The sequence below is a fragment of the Antechinus flavipes genome, chromosome 1 (assembly GCF_016432865.1).
Source record: "Antechinus flavipes isolate AdamAnt ecotype Samford, QLD, Australia chromosome 1, AdamAnt_v2, whole genome shotgun sequence".
NCBI lineage: Eukaryota > Metazoa > Chordata > Mammalia > Dasyuromorphia > Dasyuridae > Antechinus > Antechinus flavipes.
Genome location: NC_067398.1, coordinates 494193113 through 494200094, shown reverse-complemented (window position 1 = coordinate 494200094; position 6982 = coordinate 494193113). Strand labels below are relative to the sequence as shown.

At 35.3% G+C, this 6982-nt stretch overlaps 1 long non-coding RNA gene across 1 annotated transcript; it reads left to right on the top strand.

Moving 5' to 3' along the window:
• Nucleotides 1–450: 450 nt before the first annotated feature.
• On the top strand, nt 451–6950 carry LOC127543941 (uncharacterized). The gene is made up of 2 exons (XR_007949339.1): nt 451–6295; nt 6866–6950. It is a non-coding gene; the product is annotated as an uncharacterized LOC127543941 (long non-coding RNA).
• Nucleotides 6951–6982: the final 32 nt, after the last annotated feature.

The window sequence follows — 6982 nt, the reverse complement described above, 5'->3', positions numbered from 1 at the left end:
TCCAATAGGAAAAGAGGCCAGGTGATAAGGTCTTGAAAATATAGGCTTGAAAATATAGTTTTGAATATAAATTGAAGAGTTTGGACTTGGCTTTTGAGTGGGGAAGGGAGTATAGTAATGAAAGTAAATTTTAGGAAGATAATCTGGCAGCAACATGATTTGGACATGGGAAAGATGAGATTGGAAAGGAAGGAAACACACTTTCAAGAGAAAAGGATAAAGGAGTCATGTTACAGGACTTAAGATGAGCAAAGGCAGAAGAATGGGGAAAAGTCCAAGATCAAGATTTTGAGCCTGGGAGAATGATACAGGCATGTAACAAAAATAGCAGCTCACTTATGTGATGCTGAAATTTCAGAGAAGCATTTTCCTCATATTAATCCCGTAGCATAGAGATTTGTTTTATTAATGGGATTGAAAAGGGTATAGGGTTTGAAACTCCCCCCCCCCCCCCCCCCCCCCCACAGCACACTCTTCACTGAATCATATAACCCTCAAAATAGCAAAATTGAGAAAGGAGAAAGTAGTTGGTATTGTGTTTTGGCAGAGAGGGAGTTTGAGGAAATCTGTGAAAATGAAAATGCCTAATATAATGACTAGAGATAAAGATCTGCATAAAAAGACGATAGTGTTGAAAGGGTGGGGGAGATAAATATTCTGAAGAGCTGGGGGAAATACAAAGTGTAAAATAAAAAGGGCTTGAGAGAGTGAGACTTAGGGAAAGTTGGGAGGAGAGTAGAGGAGTCAGTATTATAGAAACTAAGGGAGGGAAGAAGAAAGTGTTTCTCATTAAATTAAATCTTGTTAGATTTAGGCCATCATTCCACACTGAGAAGATCTTAGATCTTGATTCTCCAGTTCATTCTATTGGCTTTTCCCCTTCCTTCTTGGCATGTTTATTGCAGACATCAATATGATTGAATAAAAAGATTACAGAACCAACTCAGATACGTATTCAAGTCAAAACTTCAACTTTATTCTAACTAGCTGGATAACCTTGAACTAAGTGGCTTAAACTCAATACTACATTCTCACATCATCCCCACTTCTAAACTTACTGCTTTGGAGGCAAAACCCATCCTTCCAGTCTGGTTCAGATGCTCAAAACTAGATGTCATCCTCAATTCACAAGCTTGCTCCTCCTGCCTCCCTCAATATTCACCTATTATGTCATCTGAATTCATCCTCTTCTCTGATAACATCACCATCCTAGTGCAGGCCCTCATCTCTTCTCACATCTAGACATGCTACAAGTGGTTAATCTGCCTGAAAGTGATTTTCCTAAAATGTAGTTCTGACCATGTCACCACACTCCCAAGTCAAACTCTAGTGGCTCCCTTTTACATCCAGGATCAAATACAAGATCTTCTGGTATTCAAAGCCCTTTATATCCCAATTTCCTTCCCCTTTTTTGCTCTCACTCACATTCCTCTTTTCCTGGAGCCCCCCCACATACTATTTTGGTCTAGTAACATTAATTTCCCTACTGTTCCTCTGGAGGAGACGTCATCCGTCAGCTCTAGGCATTTTTCTAGCTTGTCCCTCATTTTGAAATTTTCTTCCTCATCCCTTTTCCTGGCTTCCATAATTTGAAGCCCAACCTAAATTCCTACCTCAGGAAGCTTTCCTGCTTTCCAAGCCTGATGGTCTGTGCATTGTGCTATCTAGCTAACCCTGGACTAACGAAGCCAAGTTAATATACCACTTCTTTTGCAAATTATGTCTGCCCTCCTCCCAGGGAATTGCAAATTTCTGACCTATATTTTCTTTCTGGAGGTAATAGTGGATTTCTTTATTTCTACTTCATTCTGTGGAACACAGGATACTGCTTTCATCTCAAGAGGAGCCAGGTCCAGGAAGAACTTCAGGTTCCTATAGAGTTCAAGTGAGAAGAGAGCTTTTTTCTTCCATTTCATTATTCTATCCTCCAATCTTGTATGTGTAACTTAGTCTTTGATTCATGTCTTTGGTTTTCCCTTTGATTCAACTGTTTCATCTTGTCAATGACATAGCTGGTAAACGAATGAGAAAGCATTCTTCAAGTTTTTTCTCCTAATCTGCTGAGATTAATTTAGGTTTATATAGCCTATAGATGCCCACAATTGCTTATTTATTATGCCTTCCTACTATTCTTTGGGTGACCTGCCACTGTGAGTGTAGTTTACTACAAACAATAGCTAGCTATGATAACTAAGAATATTATTGCAAATATAAGTTCCTTATTTCAGAGAGACATTTGGAATCAGTAACTCAATTTCCCAAATGCAATGCAATCTATTGTTCTACTAAAATTTGAGTCTAATTTATTGTCCAACTGCAATAATTGTCCAAGATATTCTGTTGGATTGCCTGTCCAAAACTTAACTGCATTTTATAAAACGCATTCTTCATCTAGTTGTCTTTTCTCAACGGAATGAGAAATGTTTTGAATGATTTTGGAGATCTCTGAGAAGGCTCAGTGCCTTCTCTGATGGTATTTTGGGAATCAGTACCAACTCACTAACAAAGAGGGGAGGGTTAACTAGATATAGATAGGATGCCATTTTTCAGTTGGAACTCTGATGGACTATGTCCTTCATGACAATGACAAATACTTTTGGTAAGAATGTTTGCATGTTTTATGCCTTAACTGATGACAAAAGGGTTTCTTATTTCTGTTGTTATATCTTTCAAGGGGTCTTAATATACTTTTAAAATATGCATAAGATATTTTTGGAAGACAGCCTTTTGTATTGGCAAATTAAAATACCCTCCTCACTTTTTTTTTTTTTTTTTAAGAGCTGATAGCTTTAGTGGCTATAAGGTCTTCTATTCTCTTGACTTTTCAGACTTCTACTTTAAAAATGGTAGTTAATCACAATGTCATTTGTAAGAATTTGCCTATTCCTTTTTTATTGCCTGCCTTAAGAATGTCCTTTATGCCTGCAGGTGGTTCTTACTGTCTGGAATACTTAATTGTAATTTTTAGCTCTTCCCTTTTTGGTAATAAGGTGGTGTAATTTTTTGAAAGGTTTGATTACTCTTAACTTTTAGGTTTGATAATTGATCCTTCAACTTTCTCACAGTTTTGGATCATCATTCAGCATGGATTTTCCTCTGTTCTTGCTCTAGTCCAATTTTTTTTTCCCTTTTAAAAAAATTTCAGTGCCATTTTGACTTTCTTTGTAGCATATTGGGGCGTGTGATTTCAAAGTCCAAATATAGGGACTTCACTATCACTGACTGAGCAAATAGGTTGTTATAGAAATATTGACAGGTTTTCTCTCCCCCCCCCCATTTTTTTTTTCATTATTATCTTCTCACCTATTATGATCATCACTCAGCATAGATTTCTTCTGTTCTTGCTCTAGTCCAGTTTTTTTTTCTTTTAAAAAGTTTTAGTGCCATTTTGACTTTCTTATGTAACATATGAAGGGAGTATGATTTCAGAGTAAATATAGAGGCTTCACTGTCATTGATTGAGCAAATAGGTTGTTATAGAAATATTGACAAATGAGTTGAAATTCTAAATTGATGTTGCATGTGACTGACATGCCTTTCTAGCTATCAAAGACATCAAGTGCTTTATGGCTAAGATGGTTTATTTGAATTGGGTTAAGCCTTCAGAAATGGTGATAATCTGTTTCAATATCTGTTCTTTTATCAATTTCATAATTTTCAATGTCATTCATCAATTTCATTTTAAATTGTTCTAAAATCAGTAGTCTGTATACAGTCTGGAAACTGTCATCAGTAACTTGTCCTTTCTTGTTTGTCATTGGCTGAAGTCATTAAATGTTAAAGCATTAAATTGGCTCATTTTTGAAAGGCTTATCTAGCTAGTAGTTTGTGGAATTTTTCTCTGTGGATGCATAATCTATAACCTTCATTTATGTCCTTTAACAAGTCTTTCTTCTGAGCAATGCAATATGGATGACCAAGCATCCAGTGACTGCTTGTTGCTTATGGATTTATATTAAAACCAGCTCCAATGTTCTTTGTTTGTTTGTCCAAAGAGAACCTAAGAACCAACACTTCCATTTAGTTTTTTAGTTCTTTTCACCTTCTGGGCTTCTTTATTGTGAGAATAACGACCCATTTCTGTTATTGGTCAGCTATCACATTTAAATTCCAAAGAGTTAATTTTCTTTATAATGATTAAAAAACCCTAGAATTTTTAGCACTTTCTGCTGTCCCTTAGTTTGTTACCATAACAGCAGCAGTAGGGAGGGACTGGTCATACAGGACTAAAGACCATAGTTATATTGTTTCACGGATTGTTGTGGCCAAAGATGTCATCAGTGGGCATCCTAACAGCAAGTTTCTTGGCCCTTAGATGAGCTGGTTTTGGGAAAAGAGTCTGCCTGTTCCGAGGATTGTTCCTATGCATTACAATGACTTAGTCATTAAATTTGTGGTTCAATACCTTAGAAAGTACACAGAAGCTCCTTTCCATTGTCTCATATGAAGAGTTACTGAAGGCTATTTCAGTGAAGTGGAAGTTCTGACAGATTTTACCAAGCTGGAAAGACTTTAAATATGAATCCATGATGAAATGTATCACCTGGAATGTTATCTAGCCAAGTTAGGAGAGGTTTATCACTGGAATTTTGATAATGAATTATCTCAATCACTGTAAATCACCAATTTTGCATACAAAGATGAAGAGATATATTTTCTATCAATAGAAGGAATTCCTATTATCAGTGAGATCAGGGGTTCATAGTAATGGTGCAGTAGAACGGGTACAGGTTTAGGATGTGACAGCCTCAGTGGGACAACCCAGCAAGTCTCTGAATCCTATGAGTATCATTTTACTTGTATGTGAAGTTGAGATCTTGGCCCAAATGATATCTGAAGTCCTTTCCTGCTCAAAAGCTGCATCGGTTTGTGATGCTGTTTTCATTCTGCTCCGGTAGGAATTCTAGTTAGAAATTTTTAGTTTTAATGTCTTCATTAAGGAAACAGCTTATATTAATGGCAACATAACCGAGGTATTATGCTGAAGAAATTGTTTTTGAGGTGTCAGTGACAAAGCACAATCACAGTGAAAACAGACATATGCTAGAAAATCAGGATGATTCTGAGAGATGAAATTACTGGGTTTTAGTATTAGCATGAGTTCACAGTGTTCTTAATCTGTGGTAACCTTGGGAAGGAGGAATAGGGAGACTCGTATAGGCACCTTATTTTTAAAGTAAAAGGATAATTAGACATATTCAAAATGAATATCAATGTCCAAACTTTAAATTTCCATAAATCAGGGTATCGGATATCTCTTAAAATGTAAGATCTTATTAAAAGAGGCAAATAATCTATTAGAGAGGGGAAAAAGGCATTTTTATGGTTTGAGGCTTTAATTATTTAGAAGGGTTCAAAGTGAAGCTCAGCCTTTACTGAGAACTTCATTGAGCACTATAGAATTATATCCTGAAAAGTTTTACCAAGATTCTTTTAGAAGATCTGTAACACTTTTAAACATAGTTGAAGACATTGTATTTGGTTCCCCAGTCTTCATTTTAAAGGAAAACTCCATTTATTCCTATGTTCTCTAGTGTTTTTAATAGGGTGTTGTATTTTGTCAAAAGATTTTTTTCCTATCTTCTGATGTAATTATGTGATTTCTGTTATAGTCAATTTTAGTTTTCCTAATATTGAAACAGCCCTGCATTCCTGGTATAACTCTACTTGGTATATAATCCTGGAGATAAATTGCTTGTGATTTCTTTGCCTAATATTTTAGTTAACAACTTTGCATCAATATTAGGGAAACTGATGTATTATAATTTTTCTGTTTTGAGCCTACGTGGTTTAGGTATTAGCACCATATCTGTGTCATAAAAGGAATTTGGTAGGTCTCCTTTCCTCCCTGTTTTTCCAAATAGTTTGTATAGTATTGGAATTAATTGTTCTTTAAATGTTTGGTAGAATTATCTATCTGGCCCTGGAGATTTTTACCTTAGGGAGTTAATAGCTTGTTCAATTTTTTTTCTAAAATGGAACTATTAAATTCGTCTATTAATCTGGGGAATCTATATAAGTATTCATCCTGGCATATAGTTGGGCAAAAGCTCTTCATTGGTACTAAGTTCATCCTTTTCTCTCCCATAGTCTGTTATCACTGAATTAATGCTGCTGAGATGGAACTATACAGTAATGGCATCTATGAGTTTGACTAGAGGCTTGACAAACTGTGGATTCATTTCCTGTAAATCTTAAATGAACCTGTTCCTTGGAGCTCTTGGAAAAAAGCTGGATCTTTCCAAAATGAGGCATTTATGATACTTCTCCACTTCTGTGTGTGTGCATGTAACAGGTTGGTAGATATACACATACATATGTGGATATATTGATGTACTTACATATTTAAATATGTATGTGTACTTATCTATACATAGCATATAGTGTATTTTATTTACATATGTAGACACATTTAGTTCAAGGAGTCATCTGAACTGAACCTGTGGGATTAATCAAGAAAAGCCCTGCATCTTTTCACTGTTATATAAGAAAAATTAAGTTGATTTTTGACAGTTCAAGTTACTCCAATGTGGCACAAACCATATAGATAACTATTTCCCAAAATAACTTCTGATTCAGATCCTTAAAATTCACAAATTGAGGTAAAATATTCATGTAAGCCAAGTTTGAAATAATCTACTTTCTAGCACAATTTTTATCAATTGCTAAACCAGTTTTAGTGTAAAAGCAGTTAAACATCACTACTACCAAGGATGGATCCAACATAATCTGAATAAAGAATAATCAAGCATTCTTGAAACAATCTAGATGAGAACTGCGGATTTTTAATTCACCATCCATTTCAACATGTTCAGTATAGTGCCTAAATTTAAACATTAAACATGTACATTATTCCCTTTAACAGATGCCGAAAATGACGCTGTTTGAGATAACGTTCAAGGTGGAACTACCACCATGAATAATATATCAATAAACTTCATGCAAGCATTGCATTGTTTTCCTGTTTGTTTTTTTATTTAGA